Below are 21,586 nucleotides of genomic sequence, written 5' to 3' on the forward strand. Positions count from 1 at the left end.
AAGCATTCCCATCCCGACTGTACACATGGGAAACTGAGGCAGCAAGATTAAGTAACTTGCCCAAGGTCACACAAGGGGGCTTGAGACCAAGCCACATCTCCTGAGTTCCAGTCCAGTGCCTTAGCCACAGCAGCATCCGTAGGTGCTGAAACTAGGGGGGCTGCCACACCTCCTGGCTTGAAGTGGTTTCTATCGTATTCAGGGTTTACAGTTTGGTTCAATGGTTCTCAGCACCCCCACTATACGCATTGTTCCAGCACCTCTAGCAGCGTCCTTCCTTCCTGCCGCCTTTGTCCGTTAGCTCTGCTCTCCTGGGCCTCTTCTTGGAAGCTCCAGACAGCATGTGAAATATTTCTGTAACCAAAGGGTTGTGATGGTTTTCGGGGTACCCAGGACTGTGAGTCACCCCTTGTTGCCCCTGCCTCTGGCAAGAAGAAGCCTGGCCCATGGGGCTGGGTATTAGCTCCCTAGCACCACCAGCTTAACAGCCACTCAAACACTCTCCTCTAGGCTCTGCCAGCCCTGTCTTCACCTTGCAGATTAACAAGAAGTGCCCCCTCCAGTCCCCTCAGTCCATTTGAATCATTCCCCTGTGAGATCCAGCCCCTGGCACTGCCTACTCACAGAAATACCAGCTACTGAGTGTTTTTCCTCCTCCTCTGTTACACATCTGTTGTCTCTTTTCCTAGCCAGGGCGATCCCATCTGTTGTAATGGTCCTTTTTTTTTTTTTTTTTTTTACCAGAGGTTTCGATTGTTTGCAGTTGTCTCTGATGCTTTTCCATTCAGAGTCTTGAATTGGAGCAAGCTAGCTAGTCACGGCAGGCTGAAAACTCCCACCTCCTTGAATGGGCCAACACCGAGAGATATTATCCCCTGGTGCCTATCTTTCATTCCAAGTCCATAAAGCCTACTTTCAGTGTAGCTACATTATTTCTTAAATATGACTTGTACATACATATCACAATGATTATGAATCTTCACAAGTTCTGAGCTTTCCGGAGATACCTTAAATATGTTACCCCTTATGGATAAATACCCTGAAAGACATGTGCTTGGTGTAGTGAGTTTGCCAGGTCTGAGGCGAGAGCTGTTTGCAAAGAACAGGGCACTCTTTGCCAAGGAGCCTCTGTGTCACTAGGGTTTACAGTGGAGCTGTCCCAGGTGGTCGGCTGACAATGTATTACCACCCTGGAAAGGCCCACACTGTGGCCAGATCTGAGCAAGGGCTAATGAGACGTTTGTTCTGTGCGGTGAAGCCAGGCTGCTATTGCCAGGAGACAGAGCTGAATATATTTCTCAGCAAGAAATTTTGCTCCCTGCCTCCCCCCCTTTTTTGGAGGGGGGAGGCGGCAGATAGCATCAGTTCAGCTCAAACTGGCATGGCTGCCCAGACTCCAGGCGCAGAGCTCACAGCCAGGAGCCCTATTTGGCAGGTACTGGGAAGCCGAGAGCCTGTGGGGGGGCGGGGGGGCAGCCGAACTCCTGGTGGCAGGGAGCAGAGATCCTGTGGGGGAGGGGGAGCCTCTGAAGTTGGCACTGTGGACATGAACCACCGCAGTAATTACTGTGGTGACTGTAAGTCGACCTAACACGGGTTAACTTACGTTTCTAGTGTAGACATGCCCAGAGTTACCTGAGAGTACAGACTGGCGGAGCAAGGAAAGGGGCAGGCAACGGCTGCCCGAGAGAGAGTCGGGAGAGACACGAGAGGGGGCGGAGGGTAAATACCCTCCTCATCCCCCACTAGACAGAAGGTTCTGGGTTTAAAATTTACGAGGAGGATTTCAGCAAGTGGGACTTAAACAAAGGCCAGGGATGGGAGTCTCATTCCTGGCCAGGTTAGAGCGATCAGTAAAATCACAGGGCCTCCATTCCCTGTGCCCCCACTGCACCCCTCCCACACATAGAATATTAGCATTGGAAGAGACCTCAGGAGGTCATCTAGTCCAAGCCCCTGCTCAAAGCAGGGCCAACCCCAACTAAATCATCCCAGCCAGGGCTTTGTCAAGCTGGGCCTTAAAAACCTTTAAGGAAGGAGATTCCACCACCTCCCTAGGTAACCCATTCCAGTGCTTCACCACCCTCCTAGTGAAATAGTGTTTCCTAATATCCAACCTAGACCTCCCCCACTGCAACTTGAGACCATTGCTCCTTGTTCTGTCATCTGCCACCACTGAGAACAGACGAGCCCCCTCCTCTTTGGAAGCCCCCTTCAGGTAGTTGAAGGCTGCTATCAAATCCCCTCCTCACTCTTTTCTTCTGCAGACTAAATAACCCCAGTTCCCTCAGCCTCTCCTTGTAAGTCATGTGCCCCAGCCCCCTAATCATTTTCGTTGCCCTCCACTGGATTCTCTCTAATTTGTCCACATCCCTTCTGTAGTGGGGGGCCCAAAACTGGACGCAATACTCCAGGTGTGGCCTCACCAGTGCCGAATAGAGGGGAATAATCACTTCCCTCGAAGTGCTGGCAATGTTCCTACTAATAGAAGTCACTGAGCCCTTGCAGTGATCGGAAGGATCTCTCTCCCACTGGGACTCCAACTTGCACTCGCCAGACTGGCATAAGGCAGCGGCTGCAGCCTAGGCCTCTTTAGAGTTGTCTTGTGTGCCTAGCAATCTGGAGAAGAAACTGCTGGTTTTATGTGTCACTGAGCCTGAGAAGGAGGAGCTGAGACCCCAGAGCGATGAGGACCACAGTATAATTGCCTAGAGGGACGATCCTGCAAAAGCTACCTCTGGGCAGGAAACGAGCTGTACGCAGTGCTCGCTGGAAGGGAAAGGTGGAGCACCTGATGTGGGGAGAGGAATGGCTAAGCACTTGCAAAAAGCCCACCCAGACGAAGACCACTTCAGAGATCTGGAAAGCATTAGAGCCAAATTCATCCCTGGAACAACGGCTCCAAATTCCCTGCCTATCCTGAATGCAGCCCTCCAGGCTGCACGGTCCAGGGGCCTCAGCACGTGGAGCGCAGAGCTCTCTTTTGAAAGGCAGGCCCCCGATCGATTTTGAAAATTTCCCCGTTTGAGTCCGAGTGGGAAAAGAGGGTCAGAAACACTCGTTCAAAGCTGCACATGGAAGCAGTTCTTGGTAGCTGGGCTCTCTGTACTTTACTGAGTCTCTCTTGCAGAGAGCCTGGAAGATGAAAAGTGCTAATTATTTCTGACTCTGCCAAAACCAATAATATCCTTGGGTCATTATCAGTTTACCCACTTTTCCTGTGAGCCTCCTATGTAAATACACCTTTGGGAAGTGTCTAGTGTTTACATCACACGCCACAGAGCAGCAGTGCCCAGTATCCAATCGGAAGCCCCTTGCACCCATGGCCGTCATGTTTTTGTAGACTCTGGCACCAGTCAGCAGCCCCAAACCATACTGGGATTTTTATTTTTTTTATTTTTGGCAGAGGTCTCGCAGCCTCCCAGCTGGGGCGTGTGAACTGCAAGAGGAGAGCTCCCCCTGGGGGATGCTTACAGAGCTGGGCTCACTTCACTAAGAGGGTCCGGAAGCACTGGAAGGGGTTACCTAGGGAGGTGGTGGAATCTCCTTCCTTAGAGGTTTTTAAGGCCCGGCTTGACAAAGCCCTGGCTGGGATGATGTAGTTTGTGTTGGTCCTGCTTTGAGCAGGGGGTTGGACTAGATGACCCCCTGAGGTCTCTTTCAACCCTAATCTTCTATGATTGGTTTATTGGGCTCTTGTCTGTGGCTCTGTTAGAGGACATTTTTCTTCCAGCAGAAGGACGACATTAGCGAATCAGTGATGTATCCAGTCTTGGTGGGTGAAAAACGTGTGGGTTCCCCCCTGCCGCATCATGTCAGCTCTGTTGCGTTTAGCTTAATATGAGAGTGACCAAAACCCCCATCAAGATGCCCCATAACACATTTGAAGCTCTGGCAGCTGGCTGCGTTTTAACCCAGGAGGGAACTGTTTTCAAAGCCATCTGCCTACACAGCTGCTGCCCAATGGAGCGATGTGTGAGAGGTGCTCACAGAACACCTCCGGGGGAAGCAGTCATGATTACTGGCCTGCCAGGGATCAGAGAACAAATCGCAAGACAAGTGAGTGCTCTCTGCACCATCCCATTCAGAAAGCTGCTTATAAGGGACCGGAGGCCGTTGCAGTTGTCCTGCTCATGCCGTTTGACACTTCAAGGCTGAGAGCACACTCGGGAGTCACGCACACTTCACACTGCGGCTATTCCCAAGAAAGCCGCAGACATTGGTATCTGTTTGGCTCCCCTCTCATACAGTGTCATGTACACTCACAACGCTGTGTAAATAATAATGCCACTGAATTGCTAAAGCCATTGATCCCCGGGCCAATGGGCAGCCTTAAATTCTCTGGCAGACAGGTCCCATTGACCTCTCTCTTCCCATGATTGAATCCGTGTGTTCCTTTCCCTGCTCTGATTAGGTGAAATATGGGTAGAGAGAAGCCAGTGAGGGAGTGCATCTCACTGTAGGAGACCAGAGCAGTTCTCCCTTTCATCACTGCTCATTTATTTGGATTAGAGTCATCTCTCTCCTGAATCCTTTCTTCACTGTTTGTTATTCCACATGCAGCAAGCGCTGCGCGTTCATCTTTATTAGCTCTAATTGCTTCCCCATTCTAATGGGATCTTGCTCTTCACGTACAATGGAAAGGAAACGTATTCATTAAAATAATTCTCCTCCTAACTGCCACTTAGAACGGATGCGGTTCCGGGGGCTTTCCAGGACTGTTTTTTTCCTAGCGTCCACTGGGGACTCCTATTAAGACTGCTAGTTGAAATCAGAATGTAGGCAATGAACTTCATTGCCACGGTCTCTGGTTGCTAAAGAGAAAGCATTTAGTAAAGATTTCATTTCAAATACAAAGTCTAACATCAGTTTAACATTGGAGGGGACGGGAAAACAATTATTCTGCCCTCTTTTACTTACAAAAGCATATATTAAAAATGTTATTGATGGTACCTTTGGAATGAGGTAAATTCCACTGGCAACTGTGTCCCTATAGCACAATGGCTGGTGCATTGTCCTGTCTAGTTGTGGAATTTCCTAGGCACTAGGTTCTTCCCTGGAGGAGAAGAAATCAAATGAAACGGGTCACTTGCTGGAGGATGCTCTGCAGCTTGAGGTCTTCAAACCATAATTTGAGGACTTCAGTGGCTCAGACATAGATCAGGGGTTTGTTACAGGAGTGGGTGGGTGAGATTCTGTGGCCTGCATTGTGCAGGAGGTCAGACTAGATGATCATAATGATCCCTTCTGACCTTAAAGTCTATGAGTCTATGAGAAGTGTAATGCAAAACAGGGCTGTGATGTTGCACTCTATATGATTTTATGAAAATATACTAATGAATGTGACTATAATGTAACTGGAATAGGCTTCATGCAAACGATCTCTTGTAAGGTATCGTTACAAAGCTTATAACTACTGAGTGTGGTCATCCTATTTGTATAAATGTACCACTCTTGTATCTGAAACTAGAACTATGAAATATAACTCTGAGGCCCTGTTGTAATGATGCAAAGTGTGGGCCATTAATGGTGGTTTGGAATCTTGATGGCTCCCATCAACTAGGACAATTGGTTGTAAATGGCTCTGTTTACTTGCAAGCCTTCCTGTGAGTCAGGCCAGGAAGAATGAAGGCTTGGGGGGGGCGGTGTCTCCCAGGACATGTGACCGTGTCACCTGGTACTGGAATCCATCTTAAACCTGGTGTTTTTCCATTTAGAAGGAGGGGTGGGGACCCAGAGAGACAAAAGATTCCCACCTTGTGCCAAAGCTATATCAGGAGGTGGAACAGAACAAAGGAGGCTGTGGTCATGAGAAATCCCCTAGCTACTCCCTGAGCTGGAACAAAGACTGTACCAGGGGAAAGGATTGGGCCCAGACTAGGAAGAAGTCTAGTCTGTGAAATAAGCTTATTGGAACATCTCTGCGGGTGAGATTTCATCTGTTATCAGTTTCTTACATGTATTAGGCTTAGACTTACGTGTTTTGCTTTATTTTACTTGCTGACTTGCTTTGTTCTGTCTGTTATTACTTGGAACCACTTAAATCCTACTTTTTATACTTAATAAAATCACTTTTTGCTTATTAATTAACCCAGACTAAGTAATTAATGCCTGGGGGAGTAAACAGCTGTGCATATCTGTCTATCACAGTTATAGAGGGCGGACAATTTATGAGTTTACCATGTATAAGCTTTATACAGAATAAAATGGATTTATTTGGGGTTTGGATCCAATTGGGAACTGGGTATCTGGGTGCTAGAGACAGGAGCACTTTCTAAGCCATTTTCAGTTAAGTCTGCAGCCTTGGGGGCATGGGTCAGACCCTGGGTCTGTGTTGCAGCAGATTAGTGTACCTGGCTCAACAAGACCGGGTTCTGAAGTCCCAAACTGGCAGAGAAAACAGGCTCAGGGGTAGTCTCAGACGTACCCACACTCTGACTTCTGTGACCCAACCCGTCACAAGGGGAATGCAGAGAGAGGTAGAAATCTAACACTAGAATTAGTAATAAGAAAAGGCTTAAAAAGAAAATGTTATACATCTTTAGGTACCACTTTAAAATAACAACTCTCCCTTCCATCCTCTCATAGCACAAAGCCCCACAGAGTCACACCGCAAAGAACAGGAAATACAACACAACAGCCTTTGGCCAGCAACCTTTGTCCACATTTCACGGTCTTTACACAGACTTGAGAAGTGCGTTGTACTGTATCCCGTCCGGTCAGCCACATGGTCCAACCACACTTAGGGTGACCAGATGTCCCAATTTTATAGGGACAGTCCCAATTTTTGGGTCTTTTTCTTATATAGGTGCCTATTACCCCCCACTCCCTGTCCCGATTTTTCATATTTGCTGTCTGATCACCCTAACCACACTCACCATGGCACCTGTCCCTGCAACATTTGCTTTGGTGATCTTCCTCCACTCATGTGACTCACTGGTTCCACAAACTGAAGTTGTCTTCGTCTGATTGTCTTGATGATGTCGAGCATCGCTCCACTTATGCTATAAACATGGGCGATTACCTCCTTGTTGGCTATACTTTGCTCATGACTACCGTACAGCAATTGTCTGTAGCATTCCAGCTCAAAGGCAGAAAGCCTCTGCCCTGTTTCCTTAAAGTCCGTGTCTCACATACATAGAGCAAGATGCTGAAGACGAGACTGCAGCAATCTGATTTTACACATCACGGTGATCCCTTTGCTTCTTCAAATGTGTCTGAGCACTGGTAGAGCGGCAGTTGCCAGTCCAATTCCCCGTCAGATCTCTAAGTGATGTTGAGCATCCCTTGTAGTCCTACTGCCCAGTGCACTCCAAGGCCACCTCAGATTTACTAGGTTTCAGAGTAGCAGCCGTGTTAGTCTGTATCCGCAAAAAGAACAGGAGAACTTGTGTCAAGTATCAGAGGGGTAGCCGTGTTAGTCTGGTTCTGTAGAAGCAGCAAAGAATCCTGTGGCACCTTATAGACTAACAGATGTTTTGCAGCATGAGCTTTCGTGGGTGAATACCCACTTGCAAAACATCTGTTAGTCTATAAGGTGCCACAGGATTCTTTGCTGCTTCTAGGAGAACTTGTGGCACCTTAGAGACTAACAGATTTATTTCAGCATAAGCTTTCGTAGGCTACAGCTCACTTCTTCAGATGCATAGAATGGAACACACAGACAGGAGAACATACAGAGAACATGAAAAGGTGGAAGTCTGCATACCAAGTGGAAGAGTCTAATCAATTGAGGTGAGCTATCGTCAGCAGGAGATTTACTAGTTACGCTCCGGTTTATCTATCCTACCTCTGTGTTTTTAAAACACCTACTGCTGTGGTACGTAAGGTGCCATTCACACTACACAACACTGGCAGCAGTGTGTGTGGTATGTGTGGTTACACATCACAGTGAAAAGCCTGCTGTAGCCACACTGTGGTGTGTAGCTACATATGCAGCGGGGAAAAGGTTCAGCAACTCCCTGCCACCAGAGCCTTTCACCGTGGCGAGGGGAAAGCCTTTCTTGTGGCAGGAGGAGGCAGCAGGACGACACACTGCTAAAAGCAGCAGTGTACGCAAGGAGACACGGCTCGGTTGAGTAGAGACCGTGTAGAGTAAATATATTTGCCTACGTGCCCAGGTGCATTTTTACTCTGCTCACCTGAGCCAGGCCTCACCGGCTACACTGCTGGTTATAGCCATGCGAGGGGGCACCACGCAGGTACGTACTCCACATGCCACCGAAAGAAGCGTGCAGCGTAGCTGTGCCTTAAGCAACCTTCCTATGAGCAGCCTGACCTCTGAAACGAAAGCCAGCTCCTAGCCAAGCTTCACCGAGTTAGCGCTTCTCTGGCTATTGCTCCACTCTTCTCTCATTCAGACAACTCCCAGCTGCAGCGTTGCCCGAGAAAAAAACGAATGGGCTTCCACTTCAGCTAAAACCCACATCCTTGGACCCCCCTAAACACATGGGTGCTTAATCTCTGTAACCCTTGTCTTCCCCCGTCCTGACGTACCCACACTCTGACTTGCCTGTCAAGTCCATCCTTGAGATTGTAAGCTCCCTGGGGGCAGAGACCGGACTTCAATGATGTCCCTAGCGAGCACGTGGGTACTATAAACTAGCAAGCTCCCCATTCCTTTTCATGGTTCTGGCAACGTTGGTTTCATGTCCCAGCTGGCACAGATTCCCTCAGCGACCAGAGGGGCTTGATCTGGAAGCTTCGTTTGCGTTTCAAACAATTCCATGCTGCATAACGGCAACGCCATTAATGGGACGAGAGCCTCTGCCTCCTACGGGCGGACTGCAGTACTTCTAAAGTAAGCATCTGCTTTGTCTCTGTCACAAGAGAACATTACCAGCGCACAAACTCCCTTCCTATTAATATAGTTGCTTAATTATCCTGTAAGGGAGTCTGCCAGCGAGGCAGACAAACTGCAGAAGCATTGAGTCGTTCTACCATCAATGAACGCGTTCTGCCGAATAGGAGAGCAATGACTTCACTTACTGATGGCATCAACCAAGGGACAAGCACATTTTCCCAGCCTCTTACCCAGCTATGGAAACCCTCCTGCATCTCTTCCCTGTTCTCTAGCTAACCGCTTGTTCCTGATCTTTCTGCTAACCACCAGAAACAGACGCCCCGTCACTGCTGCCCGGCATCACAATCCCCCAACCCCTCGAATAATCCTATCATCTAGCAACCCTGTCCATAAACTCCCTCCCTGCAGGCCTCATCCCCATCCCAATATCCAGCTGCCAAACATTCACTCCCCTCCCCCACAAGGACCATCTCCCTACAGATTTTTAAATGTGCCCGTCCAGCCCAAGAAATGGAGGGCAAGAATGAGTCTTCAGCACACTTGGTGATGACACGACCCCTCAGACCGGGCACCTAGACAGATCTTTCCAAGCCAATGCTCCTAGAGACCTCAGCTGGCTCCAGAGATTACTGCCTACTCTGTTGCTTTTAATCCGTCTTTGGGCTGTAAAATGTAAACTTGAAAACTGCCACCTCTCTAAATGACAGGAAGACCGAGGTATACATGGAAAGCTGCGCTTCCACAACTAGGTTACTACTGAACTCCTCCCGCAACCCAGCATACGCCAGCAGATCTCAGCCGCAAGGTAATCTGCAGGGTATTGCTCCAGGCCATGGTACAGCCTGATGTCAGGAAGCTGCTAGTGCACAGAGCGCTGAGCAATTCAGGAGCACTGCCTCTTCTTGGGAGAAACAGCCAGACAGCAGTTTAATGGAACCATCACCTCTAATTGGGTTGGATGAGGTCATGCAGGTGATCGGTATTTGTAATGAATTCTAAGCAGCAGGCCCCATTCCAAAGGCAATAGATTTCATTCCAACCGCAAAAATCTTTACCTCAAGTTGTTCAGAGGCAGACACCTCAGTGGCACCTCCTGGCATCTGTAACACAGCTCACTGGAGCCAATGCTGATCTGTGTGGGCCAGAGAGAGCCCAGCCTGACTCAGAATCTAGGGTAACTCGCCCGCATGGCACCGGCAATTCAACACTTTTCCCCCCCCAACCTTGTAAACTGAGCAAGTTTGCTGTGGACCCCTGAGATGCAAACAACCCACAGAGTCCTCTGCCATTGTTTGCTGTCCCTTTTCAGGGCAGACCCACACTTCATTGGAGGCACTGGACTGGGACTCAGGAGAGCTGGGTTCTAATTCCCTGCTCTGCCACTCGCTCACTGTGTGCGCTTGGGCAAATCACTTAATTGGCGGATCAAAGTGAGGCCCTGCAGACAAGTGGAGGGCATTTCTCTGTGTGGATTCAACACTAATTCTGGAGCACCACATCTGTGATAAATGAAGGCGGGGGGTGCTCCCTTTTATGGACACCCAGCCAGCCAGTAGCTAAAAAATCCCTCTTAGTAGCTGTTCTCTAATTACTCTGCCTGTAAAGGATTAAAAAGTCTCACTGAGATGCATAGGTAAAAGGAAGTGAGTGAGCACCTGGCCAAAAGAGCCAATGGGAAGGCTAGAACTTTTCGCGATGGAAAAGAACTCCCCTTTTGTCTGCCTGTTGTTGTTCTCCCGGGGAGAGGCAGACAGGCAACAGCTATGCTGTAAGAAGCTTGGGCCAGGTATGAAAAAATCATCCATATCGCACCTAGAAACTATTCACTTAAAACCCCAGATATGGAAGTAGATCAGGAAATGGCTAGGAAGACTCGATTAGGTTTATCCCTTTTATTTCATTATGGCTTGTGGATGCCTCTGTGCTAACCCCAGGTGCTTTTGTTTTGCTTGTAACGTTTAAGCTGGACCTCAAGAAAGAGGTTCTTGGTGCTTAATTCTTGTAGTTGCTCTTGTAAAATCTAGCAATAGCCTGAGTTCCCAGATGTATTTTCTTTCTTTTTATTTAATAAAATTCACCTTTTTTAAGAACAGGATTGGATTTTTGTGTCTTAAGAGGTTTGTGCACATGTTGTTTAATTAGCTGGTGGTAACAGCTGATTTCCTTTTTTTCCCTCCCTTTCTCAACTCTTCCCTGGGGGGGGTGGAGGGCTTGAGGGTACCCCACAGGAAGGAATTCCCAAGTGCGCCTTCCTGGGCTCTCCAAGGGGTTCTGCACTTGTGTCATGGCAGCATCTACCAGTCCAAGGTCAGAGAAAAGCTGTAACCTTGGGAGTTTAATACCAGCCTGGAGTGGCCAGTATTATTTTTAAGACTCCTTGCGGGCCCCCACCTTCCGCACGCAAAGTGCCAGAGTGGGGAATCAGCCTTGACAGCATCCAATCAGTTTCAAAATTTCAGGGAATGTTCTAGGAAACGGTGGGCAAAATCCTATTGATCTGGGTGAAAACTGGACAAATAGAAGGGGGAAGTGGGGGCTGCTTGGAGCCCCTGGCATCTGGTTGGCAAACCCAGCAGTAATTGTCTATAGATCAAAGTACTGGTTGACGGCAGCCATTCCAGCAAAGCAGCCCCCATCTCAGCTCTGCCCATCATCCCAATGGAGTTGAACATGTTGATAGCATGAATGATTTACCTCCCAGACAGAAAGGAAAGAAAGAACAATGGTGGGGAACACAGAGCCCCTGGGATAGGAGGACAGAGCCCAAGCCATGGGTGGAGAATGGGGAATGTTAGTATGAGGGAAAGGGGAGATGGGGTCACACAGCCCCTGGCATGGGGGGATGGGGAGAATGGAGGGCACAGGGGGATTTCAGGGCATCCCTGAAATAAGGGGATGGGTGGACGCTGGGGGTGGGGAGTGTAGGGATGCCTGAAGTCTCTGGTGTGTGCAATGAACTCAGCTGCCAGAAACTCCAGACTGTGCAATCCCCTAGTTTTACTGTGTGTCAGTTCTCCTGGGGAGAACACCACGTCTCTGCCTCACAAAGTACCCCTGAATATCTGTCGATGCCAAATTCCTGCTGGCCAGCTGCCTAGCCACAAATGGCTCTAATGGTCTTTGATGTACATTGAAAACTGGCCAACAGGGTTAACATCTCTCAATTTAAGTGGGAGTGGAGACCTAATTTTTAAAAAAAGCCATTTATTTAGGTGCCTAAATATGGATTACCACTCCCTTAACCTCCATTCCTTCTTCCTCAATTTCCCCAAACAAAAAACTCCAAAAGTAATCAAATTAAAAATGTAATAAGAAATAGATGCTCTAGGTGGGGTGGAGAGGAAATTCAATATTCAGCTGAGGTCTCAGGAGAGAATTAGGGCTTGTCTACACAGGGACAACCCAGAAAGTTAATATGAATTAACTAAAGGTGTGCATTTGAAGTGGATTATTAAACTCGTGTGAACACCCTCACGCAGTGCAGGGCTATACTACAAAATTACTTCGGTATAACTACATTGCGAAAAATCCACACCCGAGTGACAGTTATACTGACCTTGTGTCTACAGGAGAGCTTCTCTCACTGCCATAGCGACGGCGTCTCACAGAGGTGGATTAACTATGCCGATGGGAGAGCTCTCCCCCGTTGGCACAGAGCATCTTCAAAGCGCTACAGCGGCACAGCTGTGCCGATGCAGCTTTTTAAGTGTAGACCTGTCCTCAGAATTAAAGTGTCCTTAATTCAGTTGAGCTTAATTCACTTTCAAAGTGAATTAAACTGAACCAAATTACAGCCTCTTTATTGCCGAATAACAGCGTCCACGCGGGGATTAAATGTGTTTAACTAATCTAGTTCAAATTCACATTTATTTAATGTGGATTAACTTTTCTGGATGTCCCTATGTAGACAAGTCCTTAAGCAACAAGCAAAGACTTAAGAAGGAAAACTATGCTCTAGACTGTAACAAGCTCTAGGCACAGGCAATGGGACATATGGCAGACCTTGCAGACTCTTACTGCTGAGGAGCAGGAGTAGCAGTGCCCTTAGGATGACAGGCTCCAGGACCTATTAATGCACGGAGGATTGCTTTGTAAAAGTCTGATGAATCATCTTGAAATTACCATGAGACCTGGGAAGCTGTCCAAGTGGCACCGTGGCCTGAGCTTGTTGTGACTCAGTTATCAAGGGACATAGATCTGCTGAGACTGTATTTAAAAAATTAATTACGCTGGTGTTTGAGGAAATCAGCTCTTGGAGCTAAGTGCAGGGTTTGCTGAGGACCGACTTCCAGAAAGTAGCAAAGAGAAGAGCAGCTTACAAGCGCATTGGGGTATGATGCACTTACTCCCAGCTTTGGTGATATTTCACCAGTTCTCAGCAAAAGTACTTATTTAAAGCATAATACACACAGAGTAACAGGTACTGTGGCCATGTGAATGCAACACAGTTGCGGGGCAACTGGTGGAGCCTTCCAGCCCAGGCTTCTAGATCACTCAAAACCTTGCTCTGGGATGGGAAAGACGCATGGATTGTGAGGGGGAGATGGAACAGCATGTTACTCCGAAGCATAAGGCGGGATAAGGACAGGATTCTGCTCAAGGCAGAGGGCTGTGGGGACAGGATGCTGCTGTCAGTGATGAGAGAGGAACAGGAAGCTGATTTTGCAGGGGTGACAGAGACATGGACAAGATCATAATAGTCCCTTCTGACCTTAAAGTCTATGATTCTAAGATGCAACTCCAAAGCAGGTGGGGAAGACAATTAGAGAACACAAACCTATTTCTTTTTACTTGCCTTTTTTTTTTTAAAAAAACAGTTTCATGAAGCAGCTCCTAGGGGATTAGAGAGGTTCTGTGTGAAGAGGGGCCTTGCTCTTTTAAATAAGGATGAATCACATGCTCAGCACTAATTGCACTTAACTTGGACAAGTCATTAGACTGTAACAATTCGCCACCATCAGCCTAACGCTCTCCTGCAGAATGCTGCATGCAGCCAAAACCTCACATTGTATCTCGACATCTGAATGAGTGGGTAATAATGACAGATAAGCTGTCCCACTGTTTAAGGGGACACACACACACACACACACCCCATGATGCACTGTGAAGTACTTGGCAATAGCAAAGGAAGAGAGCACAGCTAAGGACCTCCTCAATCATCTAAACAGCATCCACTGGGAGCGCAAAGCACTTCAGAACAAAGGCATAATTATTTCAGTTATTTCCATGGACAGATTTACTATCTGCACATCTCTTCTCTCTTGCATCTTCATCATTAGTACCAGTTCCTAGAAACCCCAGCCAGGGTTGTGCCTCCATCATACTGAGCACTACACAAACACAGGGGCCAGTTTTCAGGTACACTCATAGACTCAGACTTTAAGGTCAGAAGGGACCATTCTGATCATCTAGTCTGACCTCCTGCACAATGCAGGCCATAGAATCTCACCCACCCACTCCTGTAACAAACCTCTAACCTATGTCTGAGTTATTGAAGTCCTCAAATCGTGGTTTGAAGATCTCACGCTGCAGAGAATCCTCCAGCAAGTGACCCGTGCAGTAGAAAGGAGCCTTGAAGTGAGTGCAAATGATCTCCTAAGAAAGTCCCCTATGCAGAGAGTCACTTCAGAAGCTGCAAAGCTGGCATGAAAGCTTATACCCACGATATGCCCTCTGTGCCAGGGTATGATCAGAATGTGCTGCACTACAGCCGCTCTCTACTTGCCAGCACCCATAGAGGGTTAGGGGAAGTACAGTGTAGGTTGGAGCAGCCCTGGGGCTGCTCTAAACTTGCACTAGATTCCAACAGGTCCTTGCACAGCCCCCAAATATAAGGAGCACAAAAGTGGCTTAAACCTACCTTTTGCGCTCTCCCCGACTCCAGAGCCACAGCGACAGAGAATCTGATGGGCATTCCCCAGGTGCAAGCACTTTTGTAATTGATACATAGTCCATATTCCTAACTTCAAATACAGAAATGATACATTAATACAAATAGAATAATCTTATCCAGTAAATCATAACCTTTTCAATGATACCTCACATGACCAACCTTGCATAAAACATCTTAGTTATGCCATATTCATATCATAATATTTCTATGAAGAATATGGGGCGTAATGTCACAATCTTACCTGACACCTTTTAGATACAGATTATGACAACAGCGTGTTAGGTGTAGGGAGTATGTCAGGCCTGACAAGAATAGCTGACACTGATTAGCAAACCACAAATGGGCATTTATGTCACACACACACCCTGATAGTCTCCTTTCCTCTGATCTCCAGTGACCTCAGCCTTCTCCTATCTGGCCAAACGGCCATGGACAAAATAATCTTTCACGCATGGCAAGCCCTTCCCCACCACTGCACTCACCTTACTGGCTCCCCATCATAGCATGCATGAGATTTAAGCTCCTCATCACCAACTCCAATTCTTAGCATAGGTTTCACCTACCTCTCAGCTTCGTCCTTTCGGGCTCCTCCATTCCCCCTCTCTCTGCTTTGCCAGTGCTGTCAACTGACACTTCCTTCATCTCTTCCACTCATGAGCATCTCCATGCCTTATTTCATGCTGTCCTGTATGCTTGGGATGTCATCCTCACCCCATCTGATTTTAATCATTCCTAAAAACCCAATTGTGCAGCATAGCTTATGTAACCCCAATGCCACTGGGTGGGTTGTCGACAGCAGGGATCAGACCAGGGACCGCTGCATCTTTTAACACGGGAGCCTCTACTGCCGGAGTTAAAAGACCCACCTCTCGTAGCCAGGACTGTAGCAGACTCACAAATCTCTAGTTGGCCAAGCCACCACTAAAGAGGAAGAAAGCGCCACACCGACAGGGCACGCTTTCATCTATAAGGACGAGTACTGTCTTACTTGAAACACCATCACCATAAAGAACTCACAAGGCAGGTGCCAGTCAATGCCCTGACCAAACTGTATCTTATTAGACTTTCCATTTGTTCTATGCTTTGTCTTTCTAGCTCCGTGGGCACCTATCACTCTACTGCCCAAAACCACAGCTTGTAAAATCGCTGGAGTAGGGAGAGTAGACTCCTTTATAGTTTTACAACACCCAGCGTAGGTGCTGGAACTAGGGGTGATGCTGCACCCTCAGCTTGAAGTGGTTCCATCATAGACAGGGTTTAGTTTGGTTCATTGGCTCACAGCACCCCCACTATACAAAATTGTTCCAGCACCCCTGACACCCAACACAGTTTGCACACACCTGCATTAAAATAATTAACAATTCTGTACCCTAGACAGTTAGGGTGGGTGAAGGCTACTATCTTGTTACTGGTCTTTTGCTTCCATTTAACTTAACAACAAGGTTTGGGCCAAATTGAGATGGCCGGGATATTCTCCTATTAAGGGAGAAATTTAAACCTAGCCTGCCATAGGCTTTCGGATGTCATTTTCCGTAAATATTAATAGGGAACCCATCTGGTCCTAGAGCTGTAGGGTCTGAGAAACAGACACTGCATTATTATGTAGGATGACACAGTCAGAGGAGAGAGCTTTTATTTGAGTGCTTTTGTTTTCTCAAGGTTACTGGTGGCCTGTTTGAGGCTGTGATTGCAGTTGTGTCAATGTAGCAACCAAGCTGAGTGGCACTGGATTCTGTGCATCATGGGAAATGCCCCGATTTTTAATATTTTTCTGTTCCAAACCAAAATGAAAACAAAAAGTATAAATATCCCTCAAAGTCCAATTTAAAAAAAATTGTTGCGGGATGATTGAAACATGTCGGTTGGGTAAGATCGAAACAGTTTGTTTCAATTGTGACTTTTAAAACATATCTATATTTTAAAATATAAACGGTTTTTAAAAATTGAAAGTAATTTCTAAATGGAAAATCAAAACATTTGGTTCCAAAAAAGTCACTCTCCCCCCTCCCCCAAATTTTTCATTCAACGTTACATTTTGTCGAAATCAATGTTTCTATATAAATGTTTTGCTTTTGACAAAACAGCATTTTCTGACTGAAAAATGTTCCATTTCTGATCGGGTCTATTGGCCAGTCATTAGCCCAAGGGAAGGGGGCTGAGATTGTGGTGCCAAAGTGAGATTTTCATGGTTTTCAACTCAAGGTCATCACGGGTGATGGAATTTTAGCCTGTGCTGGAGCCAGTCTCCCTGTCCAGAGGGAAGCCCCTTTGATTGGCTGCCTGCCCCACTTTCCCACCGCTTAGGGAAGAGCAGCCAATCAGAGCTGCCGCAGGAGGCAGGCAGAGCTCTCCACCTCCCTCAGGAGCAGACACCATTCTCACGGGAGACAAGGAGGGGGCAGAAAGACCCCACCAGCTAGGAGTGGCTCTGCTCCCCCCTCCCTCCCTGCAACACCAGGCCTGGAAAGAGGGAGATGCACCTTGCTGCAGTTGCTCCACAGGCCTGGGAGTGGGAGATGAAGAATCCCCCGTTGCAGGATGAGAAAATATGCAGCGGGGGCAAGGGACAGATGTGGGCATGGGACTAGCAAGGTTGATGTGTAGCTCTGAACTGCACTACTAGCTCTGGTTTAAGTGGTGTGGTTATCCCCAAACGTTCCCATAATTCAGGGTGAGTGACAGAAGCAGTGGTACTAGGTCCTGAGAACTCCTTAAGGTGCCACAGGTCCCCTTCGGTGGAATTCAGAGGAGCAGGCTCCTGCACTTACTTTAATTTTCTTCAGCTATAATGCTCAAGGGCTCTGCTTCTGCATCCCTTATTCCTGCAGATTAGCCTTTCACTCCTCAACAAATCCCATTGATTGCAATTCCACTACTCCTGCAGTAAAGTACTACTCAGCAGAAGCTAGGCTGGCAGCATTGGACCCTTAGCTTACTTGGTTTGCGTGTACAGGAAGATAAGTTGTCATGGTAACACAAGTCTGGGTTCCTCATTAGCAAGATTTGGGCTCTGTCAGATTTAAGAAAAAGTTCTCCTTTTTAATGCCGCCTTGCTGGAGGATGGTCGAGACTCTTCAAGTTACACTTGTGTCTCTCTTCAGAGCAGGCTTTTATTTCGCCTGCAATCTGCCACGCAGCTGAAGAAAGTGAAAATAATTCCAGGCAAACTGTCTGCATGAATTCAGCTCCACCCATGAAAAGAATGAAATGTTAGACGTGCAGCATTCTGCAGCTTGTTTAGCCGAACCCATTTTTCTGCCTTTTCCCTGGACCCCAATTCTATTCTCCAGAACCACAGAAGTCTAGTTCCCTCTACCTCATCATTCTGTCCTAAGAACATAACAGCTTTCATTTCCCTAATGCAAGTTAGAAGCAGTAGAAGCATCTTTGAGACTAGAAAGCCAGTGCAGTACTCATATCGTTACTCAGAGAACACCCTAACCAAAGTGCCTCCCTCTCTCTGAAGCAGAACTGGTTAGTACATTATACTGAACCACTGGTATGTCCATGAATGAACTGAGGGCATTTCCAATATCATACAGCATTTGCTGAAGCCCTACCCTGAAAGCAGAGTCTGTGTGTTCCCGTTGCAAGAGGCAACTGACTGGATCGGCAGGCTCAGACACCCATTTCAAGAGGGGAAAGAGTTGCTGATTTAAAATATACCTAGTTAGAGAGAGTTGCATTTGGCTCAGCAGGATCAACAACCCAGAAACGTTCACAAAGGGGAGAAAATGTCAGTTCACCCAGGAAATTCTTGATTCAACCCAGTGTCCTGAATTACGTCAGCACGTAAATTGTTACCCTTGAGATGCAACATCAGCACCTTAATGTAAGGGGATTGTTGTCCCTTTATGAAAACTCAGTGGAGGCGTTTTGGTTGGGTAGAATCATAGAATCATAGAATCATAGAATTCAAGATCAGAAGGGACCATTATGATCATCTAGTCTGACCTCCTGCTAGATGCAGGCCACATCTGCCCCATGCAAACCTCCAGGGCCACTGCCAATCTTCCCTGGAGGAAAATTCCTTCCCGACCCCAAATATGGCGGTCAGCTGAACCCGAGCATGCGGGCAAGACTCTCCAGCCATACCCTCTGGAAAAGGTTATATCCTATCATTGACCCATTGTACTATTTACCAGTGTGGCAATTGACCTATTGACTAAGCCCGTTATCCTATCATACCATCTCCTCCATAAACTTATCTTGCTTAATCTTAAAGTCGTGGAGGTCCTTGGCTGTTCCAGTATTGCACTCCTGATGGTTAGAAACATTTCAAGCCTGAATTTCCTGACTGACAATTTATATCCGTTTGTCCTCGTGTCCACATTAGCACTGAGCTGAAATAATTCCTCTCCTTCCTGGTATTTATCCTCTGATATATTTAAAGAGTGCAATCATATCTCCTCTTATCCTTCTTTTGGTTAAGGAAAACAAATCGAGCTCCTCAAGTCTCCTTTCATACGACAGGCCTTCCATTCCTCGGATCATTCTAGTGGCCCTTCTTTGTACCCGTTCAGTTTGAATTCATCCTTCTTAAACATGGGAGACCAAAACTGCACACAATACTCCAAATGAGGTCTCGACTAACACCTCCTTATCCCTACTAGAAATACCTCGCCTAATGCATCCCAAGACCGCATTAGCTTTTTAACAGCCACATCACATTGCCTACTCATAGTCATCCTACGATCAACCAGGACTCCTAGGTCCTTCTCCTCCTCCGTTACTTCCAACTGGTGCGTCCCAGCTTGTAACTAAAATTCTTGTTAGTCATCCCTAAATGCATAACCTTACACTTCTCACTATTGAATTTCATCCTGTTACTAATACTCCAGTTTACAAGGTCATCCAAATCTCCCTGGAGGATATCCCGATCCTTTTCCGAATTGGCAATACCTCCCAACTTGGTGTCATCCGCAAACTTTATCAGCCCACTCCTACTCTTGGTTCCCAGGTCAGCAATAAATAGATTAAATAAAATCGGACCCAAAACCGACCCTTGAGGAACTCCACTGGTAACCTCCAACCTGACAGTTCCCCTTCAATACTACCCTCTGAAGTCTCCCCTTTAACCAGCTCCTTATCCACCTCTGGATTTTCATTTCGATCCCCATCTTTTCCAATTTAACCAGTAATTCTTCATGCACTGAAATCCAGATATATTAGATCCACCGCATTTCCCTTGTCTAAAAATCTGTTACTTTCTCAAAGAAGGAGATCAGGTTGGTTTAAATCCATGCTGTAATCTATCCCAGTTGCCATGAACCACTCTCTTTTAAGATTTTTCCATGACTTTGCATACTACAGATGTTAAACTAACAGGCCTGTAGTTACCTTCTTGAATATAGGAACTACATTAGCTAATCTCCAGTCAAAATTTAGAGACTTATTAAAAATTATGCAATATCACTCGCCAATTCCTTAATATTCTAGGATGAAGATTATCCGGGCCCCGATTACTTCCGTTAAGTTGTTCAAGTTTGGCTTCTACCTCAGATACCGTAATGTCTACCCCATATCTTCATTCCCATCGGTCCCTCTATCACTATTCCTTAGCCCTTCATTAGCCTCATTAAAGACCGAGGCAAAATATTCGTTTAAATATTGTGCCATTCCAAGATTATCCCTAATCTCCCCACTTCTTCTTTCTTGGTTTTCTTCCTATTTATATGGCTAAAACCGTTTGCTATTGGTTTTAATGTCCATCTCCACCCGTCGCTTTGCCTTTCTCACTGCTTCCCTACACCCTCTGACCTCAATAAGGTAGGTTTCTTTGCTGATCCCTCCCATTTTCCACTCCTGGTACGCTTTCTGTTTTTCTTAATAACCCCTCTAAGACGCTTGCTCATCCAGCTCGGTCTAAAACTGCTACCTGATACATGCCTCTGACAACTCTTGCAACTTCAACCTGAAGTAACCCCAGGCGTCATCTGCCTTTAGATCCCTAAATATGTTAGTCCAGTCCACTTCCTAACTAGTCGCCTTAATTTAGTAAAGTTAGCCCTTTTGAAATCGTAAACCCTTGTCTCAGATGCACTATTGATTATCCTCCCATTTATTTTGAAACGAATTAGCTCATGATCACAATTTCCTCAACAAGGTCCTCGTTACTCACCAAAATCAAATCTAAAATGGCATGTTCAGCAACCACTTGATGAAGGAATTCATTAGCTATCACGTCTAGGAAAAGCTGAGCCCTATTATTATTACTAGCATTTGTTTCCCAATCAATATCTGGGAAGTTAAAGTCCCCCATGATCAAGCAGTTCCTATTAGTATTTACCTCCTTAAAAACATTAAAGAGCTCTCTATCTGTCTCACTATCCCGGGTGAGGCTCTGGTAGTTTTCCCCAATGTGACCATTGCCCAGACAGACTCTGTATTATCCATTGCATTGCTAGTTATCTCATTACATTTCACCTCATTATTGATATACAATGCTACTCCCCACCTTTACCTTTGCATCGGTCTTTCCTAAACAGCACATACCCTTCCATACCTGTACTCCAGTCATGGCTACCGTTCCACCATGTTTCGTTATTCCCCTCGATATCCGGTTTCAATTCTCGGACCAGGAGCTCCAGTTCCTCCATTTTGTTACCTAAGCTTCTTGCATTGGTGAACAAACATCCTAATTTTTCCTGTTGGGCTCCTCTCACTCTTTTCACCCAACTCGGTAGGGACACAGTACTTCCAGTATGACTTGTAGATCTAGTATCCGTCCCCCCCCTCGTCCTTACACCTAACCGTGCCCCGCTGGGTGTGTGTGTGGTTATCTGGTTGTTCTCACTCCCAATGTATAAATTTGCACCAGGACCTCTCCCAACCGTCTCCCCCCAGTGTCTAGTTTAAAGCTCTTTTAATCAGATGAGCCAGCCTCCCTC

Source organism: Mauremys reevesii, linkage group 9 (assembly GCF_016161935.1).
Source record: "Mauremys reevesii isolate NIE-2019 linkage group 9, ASM1616193v1, whole genome shotgun sequence".
Lineage (NCBI taxonomy): Eukaryota > Metazoa > Chordata > Testudines > Geoemydidae > Mauremys > Mauremys reevesii.